This window comes from Peromyscus californicus, unplaced genomic scaffold (assembly GCF_007827085.1).
Source record: "Peromyscus californicus insignis strain IS unplaced genomic scaffold, ASM782708v3 Scaffold_11__1_contigs__length_118956290, whole genome shotgun sequence".
Lineage (NCBI taxonomy): Eukaryota > Metazoa > Chordata > Mammalia > Rodentia > Cricetidae > Peromyscus > Peromyscus californicus.
Window position 1 is genome coordinate 98,160,873 of NW_026294402.1, and position 13,697 is coordinate 98,174,569.

At 44.9% G+C, this 13,697-nt stretch overlaps 1 protein-coding gene across 16 annotated transcripts in view; it reads right to left on the reverse strand.

Moving 5' to 3' along the window:
* The window catches only part of Tmem108 (transmembrane protein 108), a 277,796-nt gene that overhangs the window by 145,009 nt on the left and 119,090 nt on the right, over nucleotides 1-13,697 (reverse strand). The window contains exon 1 of one of the 16 annotated variants that reach the window (XM_052718704.1): nucleotides 12,351-12,420. The exons of 14 other annotated variants lie outside the window; for them this stretch is intronic. The gene's annotated coding sequence lies outside the window, so the exon portion shown is untranslated. Of the gene's footprint in view, nucleotides 1-12,350; nucleotides 12,421-13,697 lie in introns of those variants that run through there. One more of the 16 variants, XM_052718764.1, reaches the window with a different exon arrangement.

Below are 13,697 nucleotides of genomic sequence, written 5' to 3' on the forward strand. Positions count from 1 at the left end.
ACACATGCACACACACACACACACACACACACATACACACACACACACACACCATGGACTATAAACTCCTTTTTCAAAAATCCATATAGATTTCCTTTTGCCTAATTTATCAACTTTTCCCAGCACATCTCAGCTCACCTTTTATTGCTTTCCAATACAGTCCTCCTTATCAAGCTGGCATCCCCTCCTCATCCTCCCTCCTCCCATACACACTGATTTGTAAGCCTCTCTACTCATTTCCACTTTAGTATTAATCGCCCATAGTGAACATTCTCTTTCCTTCCCTCTAGCACTTAAAGCATGCGTGTTGTTTCCATCGAGAAATGGTTCCAGCCATCCCCTCAGATACTAAATTGTACAGATATCCAAGACTCTAACATAAATGGTACTGCATTTGCATATAGCCTCTTTATATATCCTCTCATATACTTTAAACCATCTCTGGATCACTTATAATATCTAATGCCATGTAAATGTTATGTAAATAGTGCTAAACTGAATTATTTAGGAAGAAATGATAAGGAAAAAGTCTGAACTTGTTCAGTGCACACACACACTATCCAGACCTCTGGAATATTTGTTATTCACAATTGGCTGAATCTGAGTGTGTGAAACCCGAGATACAGTGGGCCAAATGAAGCTGTGGATAGAGTGTAACTGTTCTCTCAAGACTCGCTTTCACTCAAATCTGTTTCTGCTGTCATTTCTCCTTAGCCTACTGTAGTGGTTTGAGGAAAATGACCCCCAAAGGGAGTGGCACTATTAGGAGGTGTGGCTTTGTTAGAATAGGTGTGGTCTTATGGGAGGAAGTGTGTCACTGTGGAGGCACACGCCACTGAAGTATATCATCTATGCTCAAGCTACTCCTAGTGAGACAGTCCACTTTTGTTGTGGAATATTATTTTATGGTGTGTTACTTTTGTTTATGTTGCAGTTGTTTAACTCTGTGAAGCTGTGTTACTGTGCCTGTCTAACACACCTGATGGTCTAATAAAAAGCTGAACATCCAATAGCAAGGCAGGAGAAAAGATAGGTGGGGCTGGCAGGCATAGAGTATAAATAGAAGGAGAAATCTGGCAAGAGAGGATTGAAAACAAAGAAGTAGCCAGAGAAGAGGAGGTCTCCAGGGGCCAGCCACCCAGCTACACAGCAAGTCATGGGGTAAGAGTAAGATTTACAGAAGTAAGAGAACGGAAAAAACCCAGAGGCAAAAGATAAACGGGACTAATTCAAAGTTAAGGAAATGCCAAGCTAAGGCCAGACATTAATAAGTAAGAATTCATCTCTCGCCGGGCGGTGGTGGCGCACGCCTTTAATCCCAGCACTCGGGAGGCAGAGCCAGGCGGATCTCTGTGAGTTCAAGGCCAGCCTGGGCTACCAAGTGAGTTCCAGGAAAAGGCGCAAAGCTACACAGAGAAACCCTGTCTCGAAAAACAAAACAAAACAAAACAAAAAAAGAATTCGTCTCTGTGTGATTTGGTAGCTGGGTGGTGGGCCCCACAAATAGGGAAAAAACCAACAACACACTTCCTGTTGCCTCCAAGATGTAGAACTCTTAGCTACCTCTTCAGCACCATGTCTGCCTGCACGTCACCATGTCCTACCATGATGATAATGGACTGAACCTCTGAACTGTAAGCCAGCCCAATTAAATGTTTTCCTTTATAAGAGTTGCCGTGGTCATGTCATCTCATCACAGCAACAGAAACCCTAAGACACCTACATCCTCCAACAATCATGAGTTATCATTCACAGACTTAAAATTCCAGGGTTGCATGGAACCACAATGGGCAAGTACTTAAATTCTTACCACAACACAAAAGTCCTCCTGACAACACTTAACATTGACTCTCAAAGGGATCAGGGCGATGGCTTGGTGGTAAAGCAATTGCAAGCCTGATGATCTTCGTCAGGCTCCCCAGAACCCACATAAAGTTCCAGATGCATTGGTGCACACCTTACTGGGAGATGGGGACAGAGACAGGAGACCCCCTGCAAGCTTGAAGGCCAACTAGCCTGGCATCTACAGCAGCAAGCAAGAGAGATCATTTCAAACAAGGTAGAAGGTAAGGACTGATTGATACCCAAGGTTGTCCTCTGACCTCTACATGTGCATCTCTCACAGACATACAAAATGGCTCCCAGAAAGGTGTAGTGGGTGGTTGCTTGAGCCACGCCCTGAAGCACTGTCCCTAATAAGGTAGCAGGTAATTGCTACACCTGCCTATGACCTTGAGGTACATGCCTCTGGAGCGTGGACGCTTAGGGACCCTTAAGACCTGGGATGCACGTACTCGACTTTCTCTTCGCTACTTCATGGTTTTGGATGCTGAGATCTTGGACCAAGCCATTCAGTGTGGGACATAGCTCAACTTTCCCAGACCCTATGATAAATCTCCTGTGGTTGTGAGTTAACCCTCAAATTAATTCCTTTGCTCATTAAATTCTCTCTGTTGACAATATACAATATAAGCTATACAACAAGAACCATCTCAGTTCCTTATTGCATGAGCCAGAGAGGTCAGTCTATGGGGATGCTTTAAAGACAACCTGAGCTTGGTCACAATGGGCAGTGAATGCACACAAGAATCAATCCAACCTGTGGATTTAAAAGGAGACTCGCTCCCCAATCCAGCTCTCCCCCATCCTTTTCAGTTTATTATTTTGTCTTTTTCCTGTGCTGACTCTTAGGCAGCCCATCCTGACCCTTGCTCCTTCCTTCCTATCAACATTCCTCTGGACCCCATTTTCATAAACTGTGGGTCCCAGGGGCTATGGAAGAGAATATGACGTCATGAAAGGCCTGACTACTCTGTAAGGTTTGTGAATGGTCAGCAACCGAAAAGCAAATGTGCAGTGAATCTGAGGTGTATGAATCTGGGTGGTTTGGGTAGTGTTAATCTGTGTTCACCAAATGTCGTCACTGAAATATATGGAAACACATATACATTTCACACTGTGCGTGCCAACAAATGCCGCCCCAAACCCCTCAGCTCAGATTTGGGACTACTGCATATTATAAACTACACAGTTTTTACTAGACAATTATTTTTTTTGCTTTGATAGAAACATAATGATTTAATTATGAAAAATAAAGATAATATTTTCTAGCCATTATTTCTTAGCATATAAATATCAAATTAATAGTCTTTAGATTGTAGTATGTTAGAATGTTTGGCTTTAAAAATTGCTGTTAGAGCTGCTGAATTGAATTTCATTTAAAACAACCATTCAATGAATTTTGGTTAGGGATTAGGATAGAATTTCTAATAATTTATCTGATGGCCCTAAACATATGTGCCATGTTTTTGTACTATGTTTTTTTGTGAAGTTGCATTTTCACTAAGGACACTTATAAAGTCAAAATAGCAATCAATTCTGAAAAAATGTAAAAGAGGCTCTACATTCTGCAGTGTTAAGAATAGCCAGGATCTAATTCTTTATGTAAAAGCAAACATACACATCTTGTTAGTATGCAAATGTGTTTTTGCCTTTGATAAATGACAAAATTTTATGTATACCAAAGAATTATTTTGAAGTAAACTTCTTTACGTTACATTATCAGTAAATGTTTGATTTACATACCTATTTCACATACCTACACACTTGAGGTTGTGTAAAAATGTCTCTGGCAGGGGAAAAGTTAAGCCTAGTTTAGGGGATCCCTTTAAACTCCTCCAATCTAGTTCTGTACCTGAGCCAAGCATTGGCTGTGGATGCCCTCTGCTGCTCCCCAACAGCTGGGTAATCTCAGAGGAGTCCCATGTCAACTCAATGTGGCTAAAGATGAACATATTAGCTTTGTACATATTCCAGCCAACTCCCTGGCTCTTCCATGCCAACCGTGAAGAATGGTCTCAACCGAGGACACCCCCACGACCCCACTCCCACATGCTGTCAGGCCTTCCTTAATCTTTTTCCTGTGGCCAAGCATTGGCCCTTCAAGTGTCAGCTAGTATTGTCTTAGGTTGTGGAGCATGCAGAGTGCACAGGTCTCTTTCAGCAAAAGGGCCTGCTGGAAGAGGAAGACACTGAGTCAGGGTGTGAGGAATGGGCCTGGGAGGCTAGTGGTGACTGGAGAGTCTGGTACTGAGCAGTGAGCCCCTCTGCCACATGGCCACTGTGTGGATGGATTCTCTGGCAGGTTGGGCACTTTGGCAATCAGGTTTTAAATAACAGAGTGGCAGGATCATGATTTCACCCTCCAGTTCATTCACAGCAGGTCTGCGGTTGGCAGTAGGTACCTCAAAGAGTCTCCAGCTGCTCCCCCTTCCTTACCTCTTGATTTCTAAAAACTGAACTGATCCCTGCAATGCCACACTTAGAATTCTTTAGTGGCTCCCCGCTGGGCACTGACAATGAGTCCTGGACACCTTGAAGCAGGAAGTTGGGAAGGAAACGTTAAAATACAGGGCACAACATTAACATCCATTAACAAAAGGGAATTTCCCTCTCTGCAGAACAAAACTGGCCAACTTCCAGGTAGAGGTGACATCATCGCCTAGGCTCCAGGATGGGATGACATCAAGCAGAGCTGTGACCCATCCTAGTTGACATGTGGCGTGAGTGACAGACACACTGCGTGGTTGTCACTGACTGCTGCTGGGTGGTCAGTTGTTACTCCAACATGCATCAGAATGATATATGCAGGGGTTCTTAAAAGTATTTCTATTTCACACTAAAGCAGTGAAAGTTTGCTTACCAAAGAATGCACAGCAGGAGAGTGAGCTTTGGGGAATCGAGGAGTCTTCGCTTCATTAACTTGCTTCTCTTCTCTGGCTTTCCCTCCTCACACATTTTTCTCACTAGAACCATCTCTCCCTGGTTGTTGTATAGAACCCCGCTCCCCACCCCCCAACCCGCCACCTGAGTGCTGTTCACGGTGACACTGCTCATGGCCTCCGGTTAATTCTGAGTGGAAAGTGCCTGTGGCTTTTTATTATTGAAAACAAAGCTGAGGGCTAGGTAGATGACTTGGTGGGTCAAGCCTTTGCATTGGAAGTGTAGGGAGCTGAGTTTGGATCCCCAGAACGCACATAAAGACGGATGTGGTAGCAAATGTCCGTGATCTCAGCACTGTTCCTATGGAGAAACAGGAGGCAGAGGCAGGGGAATCTTGGGAGAGCTTAGAGCAGGGAGCCTGGTGCTCACAGCAACAATGAACAAAGAGACTGTCTCAAACAAAGCAGAAGGCGAGGGACCGACCTGAGAGTGCCTCTGACCTCCACCACGCCCACACCCACAAACGCACTCAAAGGTTAAAAAAAAAAATCCAGATTGGCACTGACAAGATTCCTTTTCCTTTTCAAAGAATTACTGTTTAACTAAAAACCCAGCTCTCTTGATAACCGTGAGTCATATGTTAGGACAACTCATGTCAGGCACCAATGGCCTTGGAAGATGTAAATGCTCAGTTTAGATCCTCTCATGAATCCTGTCTGAGCCAAGGCCTCTCTTCATTCCCAAAAGCCAAAACCAAAACCCACACAGGTCTCTGAGTGCTTGAGGCAGCTAGCAAAGTGCCTATCACATAGTATGACTAGCACACATCAGGTCTCTTTATCTACACAGGGCCTCCTCTATCTCTGTTGAGGGGATATGGCCACTAGGCGTGTTGTGCAGGCCTATAACCCCAGCACCTGGGAGACAGAAGAAGGAGGGTCAGGAATTGAAGGCTGGCTTGGACTGCATGAAATCCTACATAAGACGGGTGTACCGGATATCCGTTTTCTTGCTGTAAAGCTTTAAAGCAGAGACAGTGTGCGATTCTCTATAGCATAACTCACAGGGAAGCTGGTTTCCTCAACAGAATGCCCTGACTTAAAAGGGTTAATGAAAAAAGGAGGCCACTGTTTTAGCAGGAAAAGGGGGCAGCCACATCAAACGTAGAGTATTTTAATTAGCTTTTCTCCAACCCCATTTCTGAGGGCCTGGTAATATTCTGGGAAGTTCAAAAAGTGAAACATCTTATCCTTCTATCCTTGAGAAGCCTCTGGAATAAAAATAAGGTCATTGTTATTGGAAGGAAATAGTATCTTGCATGATCCGAATGCTGCTTCTTGTCCTGATGTACTTAAAATCAAGGCTGACATATTAAAAGTCCTGAGGTCTTTATCCTGGACATTAGCCCTTGGCCCAGATATGCTAACAAAACTCTGTGATCTAAGGTCACTCCTACATTCACAAAATTGCAGTCCTCAAGACTACAGAAACAATCATTTTCATGTGATGTCAAGTTAAAAGTTGTCATCTGTTGCCATAGAAATGTGATTTCTCTTGCAATGCTGGCCTTTCCTGGTAGATGGAGTTAGTACCCTAATCAATAAGAAAGCAATACTTCATTTTCTGCATCCTTCTTGGGGTGCAGGATTCTAAGCCAAAGCACAAACAGCCATATTTGATGAGCCCAAGATGTCCATGTCTACAACTTCCCTGTGAAGTACTGATGTCTTCCCTGTGCTTTGCTGAAGGATCTGCCAGATGCTAAGTAGAGAAACCAAATACTCACAGGCATACTGTATCGCGTGGCTCCTATCAGCGTCTGTGAATATGTTTCTCTACTTTTTGTCTGCTTCCTCTGGGGAGTGAGTACTTCATGTGTCTATATGGCTTCCTGACCAAGAATCAGCTTGAGCTGAGAATTCTCTATACACTACATGGTGGCATAGCGTAGGAGCATGAATGGATCTCTTTAGTTCTCTGTCTCAAGTTGATATCAAGTAGAATTCTACTACTAGACATCTTGATAACTTTTAATCTCATTACAACTAGTGTTGAAATCTGCCTAGCTTTTGATTTTGCTTACCTGGGCATCTTCCGGTTATCTTAAAAGTCCTAGAATTATCTCTCCTCCCCAACAGAGGAACAGCTTGCTTTCTGCCCAATAGAGTAATAAATAAATGCCGTCATTGTTTCTTTCATCTTCTCATATATGAAGTCTGTCTGTCTGTCTACCTATCTGTTAGTCATCTCTCTCCACTCCCAGCAAAATTCCTTAAAAACATGGAGACCCAAGCAGGCTCTCTCCTTCTACATGCTTATCCTTGACAGCAGTGAAGCCTCCTCTACTTTACCTTCGAAGTCATCTTCCTGAGAAAAGCAAGTGAGAGGAGATCGGAATGAGGAACTCATACCGAACCATCGTATACATGCCTGGTGACATCACAGACATCCCACTGGAGCACTGGGTCTACCGACACTATTGTTTGTAGCAAGGGAGAAGGGAACCCGAGGCAGAGCTGAGAGTCTGTGTTCACCAAACTCACTTCTATCTGCATGTCCTAGAACCAAACACATTCCCAAAGCTCCCTGGCACTAAGGTGAACTCTAGGCAATGGCTCGGAAGACCTACCTATCCTTCGCCTGCACAACCTCCTACAATCCTTCACTAAGAGGTGGATGGAACAGTGCTGGCACCCCGAAGTTAGCTAACCTACATTATAAACAAATTCTGAGCCCTCAAAGGCTATCTAACTCTCCAGCTCACTTGTTTCCAAACCCTATTACGCTTGGATAGGAAAGATAAATAATCTTTTACCATATCAACTGCTGAGATGCAAAGATTTTTGTTAAAGCAACTAACATTGCCTACTCTGACTAAAACGGGAAGCCTGATGCATTCTAAATACTGCTCCTTCAATACACTTAGTTCACCTGCAGGAGCCAGTGTTCCCAACTAGTCCTAACTAATTCAAATTAGAATTCTGAAGCATAAGACACAGACAGTGTTCATTAGTTCTCTGGGTTCAAGGGCTGGAAAACATTTTAAATAGAACAAATGTGAAATCTGTGACAAAATAAAATACAAAACTTCTTCCTACACATCTACCAACATTCCATTCCTATGAGGAAAGGAACAAAGTAAAAAAGACCTAATATATCATCTTTGAAATCCTAAACCCACACTGTTATTTCAGAGCAGGGGAGGGGGAACCAGGGAAGGGGAGGGGAGGGGAGGGGCAGTCACAGCAAGGGAAGGAGAGGGGTGGGGAGGGACAGCCACAGGAAGGGAAGGGGAGGGGATGGACAGTCACAGGAAGGGAAGGGGAGGGGTGGGGAGGGGAGGGACAGCCACAGCAAGGGAAAGGGAGGGAAGGGGAGTGGAGGGACAGCCACAGCAAGGGAAGGGGAGGGGAGGGGCAGTCATAGTAAGGGAAGGGGAGGGACAGAAGGGGAAGGACAGTCATAGCAAGGGAAGGGAAGGAGAGGGATAGTCACAGGAAGGGAAGGGGAGGGGTGGGGAGGGGCAGTCACAGCAAGGGAAGGGGAGGGACAGAAGGGGAAGGACAGTCATAGCAAGGGAAAGGAAGGGGACTGATAGTCACAGGAAGGGAAGGGGAGGGACAGTCATAGGGAAGGGAAGGGGAGGGAAGGGATAGTCACAGCAAGGGAAGGGGAGGGACAGAAGGGGAGGGAAAGTCACAGCAAGGGAAGAGGAGGGGAGGGGAGAAACAGTCATAGGGAAGGGGAGGGGAGGGAAGGGACAGTCACAGCAAGGGAAGGGGAGGGGAGCAGAGGGGCAGTCACAGCAAGGGAAGGGGAGGGACAGAAGGGGAGGGACAGCCACAGGGAAGGGAAGAGGAGGGAAGGGAGGGGAGGGACAGTCACAGGAAGGGAAGGGGAGGGAAAGGACAGAAAGGGAGGGATAGGAGGGGAGGGACACAGCACACATCCTCTTTCCAAGGTTTCGCTCATCATTTATATGAGATTACCCTGCTACAACGCTACTTTCCATTTTGAAAACGTGTACTGTGCAGACTTGCCTAGTTCAATGGGAAAGGTTTCCAAGAAAACTAAATGTCAGGGCTGCTTGGCTTATTGGTTTTGTTCTCTATAAATTCCCTTTTTAAATTCAGCTTTGAAGAATAACATTCCCTAGTGCCACTGTGACAAATTAGCTTCAATGTCAATGGGGTGTGAGAACTGAGAAAAGGAGCGAAGACGAGTTTTGGCTCGCATGCCAGCGGTCAGAGGCAGAATTAAGCCTAATGACAGCTCATCACGGCTCTGGGGAAGAAATAGCATACAAGGGATCATGTGTGTGTATATGCACACCCAAAAGCTACTGACTGATCCTGTCTTTTCTCTTAAAAAGCTCGTGTGTGTGTGTGTGTGTGTGTATGTGTGTGCACACACAGATCTGTGTGCAAGTTACATGTGCAAGTCACACATATAAGTGTGGGCATGTGCATGTCACAGTGCATGCACAGAGGCCAGAGGCCAAGCTTGAGTCACAGGGGCAGGGTTACCTGGTGTGTGCCTATATAGGCCTGGCTAGGGCCTGTGAGCATTCCAGAATTCTCCCCCCTCTCCTACAGATGCATGTTACTGTATCTGGCTCTGTATGGGTTTGGGGGTTGAAATGAGTCCTCAAGGCTTGTGAGGCAAGAGCTTTACCCACCGAAACATCTCTCTGGCCCTCATGTCCCTCTTCTGACAACTGGGGTTCAGATACATGGAAAGCCTATAGGAAGGTAGAGGGGCAGTCTCTTGAAAGTGGGTGGAGACTTGGAAATCAGCCTTGTGGCTCCCAGATCACAATCAAGACCAAGCCTTATGCTAATGAGCCAGGGACAGCTGTTACTGGAGTCCAAATGGTAACACTGTTGTGTTATGTAGCTTCTTAGCTGAGATTTCTAAGCACTGGTATTGGCAGGAATAGTAGTGGTAAAGACTGAGTTTAGATATACACAAGGAATTTAGTCAAAAAGACTTTAATCTTAACTACTTCTTTACATATATTAAAATGCAACAAAATTATGCAGATGGGAGCCATATTCTAGACTCTCAAGACAGAAAACCTTAGTCAAGTCTGTATATGAAGGGCACAAACCCGTGGACTCAAAATTCTTCCCTAGTAAACTAAGAGAATGTTGCACCCAGGAAGAGTTGAAATCCAACATGAGCCCTTCCCGTTACAGTGTGAAAAGACAGGGTTAGGAAGTGACTCACTGTACCTCTGACTCTGCTATGAATGGATGAGGTGGTATATACTTCACATACATATTCATACACACGGGGCGAGGGGAGGATGGCATACATTAATTCGCATGTCAAACCCTCAGGCGTCTGGAAGCAATATGATGATATTTAAAGCATCAGACCCTTAATGTATGCACCATCTAGCAAAATTTAAGACTCGAAACCTAGGATTAGAAAGGCTCGTGCCAACGTTTTATCAGGAGGGAAATTTGGATTGGAAAGACTTCCTTCCTTCCCTGAACTTCCCAGGGATAACGGCACAAATCAGTAGAGGGACACATTTTCCTGTCATCTGTCACATTATGCTCTCAACTGACATTTCTGTTCCTACTTACAAATAAGATGGGCCATGTTTTAAACTGGGTTTCAATTTCTAAGCCTTTTGAAGGCATCAAAACCAATGCTAGACCAGTAGCTGATACTATACCTTTTACAATAGTTTCCAATGCTAGACCAGTAGCTGATACTACACCTTTTATGATAGTTTCCTATTACATAGCTCTCAGGCACGGTTCACAGCTGGAACAGCTGGAACACATGACCAAGTGGGTTTATACTAGAGACAGAAGTGAACATATTGGTTCAAATCGTTTGGGGGAGTTCATCAATCCTGCCCATCAATACTCTGGAAGTAAAATTCAAAAGTGTGTCAATAAAGAGACCAGAAATAATAATTGATAATATGAAATCAGCCTTAACAGTGCCTGGCATGTGAGCAACACTGGCTCTTGAGTAAACAATACCAACCAAACAACACAAAGTTGTTCTCTGCTCCATCATCCAGCCTGGAAGGAGGTCGGCTCTGTCTTACTGACTACATCCTCTGCCTTATTAGAAGTTTCAGGTCTCCATTGAGAAGCTCGAAGGACACTCTGTGAAAGAGTTAAACATGACGACTATTGGAGCTAGGCAGAAGCAGAGGCAGAGTAGGGGGAAGCGGAAATGGATAAGCTGCAAACACAAACGTGTCCATCTGACAGGGAAACCACTCATCAGTGAGTTTGCAGCTTGGACCCAATCAAGAAGCTACTTTCCCCAACAAAAGTGGCTCAAACATTTCCAGTGTGGTCTACAGGCAGAGTGGAGGAGGCCTTGTGTTAAAAGGAGAGACAGGTCAGAAAAACACACACAGAACCGATGAGGTGTCAAGTTGATTATATATATAAAATACATACATATATATATAAAAATATAAATATACACGTGTGTGTGTGTGTGTGTGTGTGTGTGTGTGTGTGTGTGTGTGTGTGTGTGTAGAAAGCTAAGTTTCTACCCTTAAATTTCTTTGCAAGTATCCCAAAGAGTTCTTGACCCAGCCCAGAAACACAGGTTGAAGCTGTAGATTTTCCGTTAGAAGGCAGGTTTATTCTAGAAAGCAGCACTGAGAGCTCTAACTGGAAGAGAAATAAGCAAAAAAGTTTTTTAAAAAGGTCTCAGCCCTACATGAAAAGATTTCTAATGTAGATTTACATTAAATTAGCATAAAATGTTTAAGTTATAGATGGGTTCATACATTACTTATGCTTCTGTTTTAATCACTTTTTAAAAAATTGATTCTGATCACATCTGATGCAATAGCTTTTACTGTAACTGAATGTCTAATCCAACTAAAAATTTGGCTCAATTCAGTAATTTAGACAAAAGGTTGATTAGAAAATGTTCAGACCACTGTAACAAGAACTTCAATGGTCTAGATCTATCAATTCATTAAGGGGTTCTATGGGGAAAACACACTCACTGATACAGGATAAGGTGAATCCAGTTGCACAGTCCTTGGAAAGCTGGGGACCAATCACATGATGCTTCATGACACCTGATCCGGTTTTCACCACCCAAGAGAGCTCAACCCCCTTCCTCCTCTCTTGTAAGCAGTCACATAGGCAGATAAAAAGCACCACCTCTATCAGGCCTGATAGCTCAAGGTCATGGACGGAGCGAACTCCCACAACCGACCTCTCTTCCTACAGCTGCATCCTAGTCGCCCCAGTCCTTGGTGGGGCATGGAGAGTAGACCCTGAGCCAAGCCTTTATTATATACTGCCAGACATCCAGTGCTCCACAGAAATGGCCCTTGTTTCCTGCAGCCATAAGTCCTTGTGGTCTCTGGTGGTAAAATACAAGTCTTGCCACTTCTTTCATATCCAGCCATGCCGCCATCTCCCCCGAGGGCTCATCCCTTCCTCAGCCCTGGCTGCAGACCCCAGAGTCTGTGCCACACACCAGGCCGCCCCTGCCCAGTGGTCTACCCCCACATCTGTGCAGCTGCTCACCCAGCACCCCTGTTGCATGCTAACTGTTGCCATGCACTGGCTGGAGCAGGCTCTGGGGCCAGCCCCAGACCCATGAGTGCACACGGTAGAGTCTCATACCTGCAAGCTTTCCTTGCATTCCTGTCTCCAACACCAGAACTCAGAGACTTCTAGAGCTGGTCCATGGCCTCTTATTTCTCCTCCCATCTCTACTCTGGGCAGAACAGAGGGAGGTTATTCTTTCATTTTTCTTACAGGCTATTATTGTTTTTGCTGACTAATCTTTTTCTAGTGAATCTGTTGAGCTGACTCCTCCTTATCTAAGGAGCAGATAAAGGGACAGAGTCAGGTTTTCAATGTCACTATCTTGTCAGTTTCCATTGCTAGAGCAATAACTAAATTAAGTCATGGATGTTGATATACAACAGATCTTCCTATGACTTTGGAGGGTCCACTGAAGGGACAGAGGGACATACACCTTAGCCGAGCCCCGTGTTCCTGGGATGAGAGAAGAGTGAGTCTTACTGGACGTGAGACCTCTCTAGCACACGACAGCCAACTGAACACACAATGCTGTGTGCTTAAAGCCACAAGGCCATGAGAGCATAATCACGTCATGAACCTTCAGACTAAGACATAAAAAACCTGATTGCAATAACCGGGTGCCAGTTGCTAATGTTCCCTGGACTTCCTAGTACCTGTCTCATGTTTTGCTGAGATGTGCCATGTGACAGAGCCTCACTGGAATCTGGGGCCATTCTCTCTAAAGGGGATCCCCACCAGGTCTTCTGAGCGAACCTTTTCACGTTTATACTTAGAGAGGCTCTCTGGGGAGAAATCAAACCAGCATTTTCTTCAATGCAAGCAGAAATCTCATCTTTTATACACCCCCTGGGGTCATGAGTACCAAAGGGAAAAGTTAACCTTCCCCTCAGTGCTGTGCAGCTAATGGATCGACCACTGAGAAGGACAGGCTCTGTGGCTGCTGAACCAGAATGAAATCCGATATGCAGAGAAAACCAAGCTTTGAAAGATTTGTCAGATAATAGCAGCAGGATGGTGGATCAAGCCAGGTGAGGCGGGGGGTGGGGTGGAAGGTGAGGGGTGGGGGTGTGGCAGGGTGGCAGGGTGCCCCAGATAGGGCAAGAGCTATCTGGTGGACTGTTGGGTGGGGGCAGATTTGAGACTAGGTCACAAAGTCTACTACCAAAGACCATTTATCTGTGGCTTAAAATTCTGCTCTGGCCAAAGAGGTATTCTAGGATATATACCTTCTGTTTCAATGCCAGTCTTGTTCCAATCTTCAGGGTCCAACCCATAAATGGTGAAGTTTAATTCTAATTAGTTGAATCACTGAGGGACTATGTGGCAACATTTCCTCAAACTAGACTCAGCATAACTTTAAGCTGGATAGTCAGTTAGTCTTGATTCCAACTACCAAAGTCCAAGGTTTATACGGCAATGATG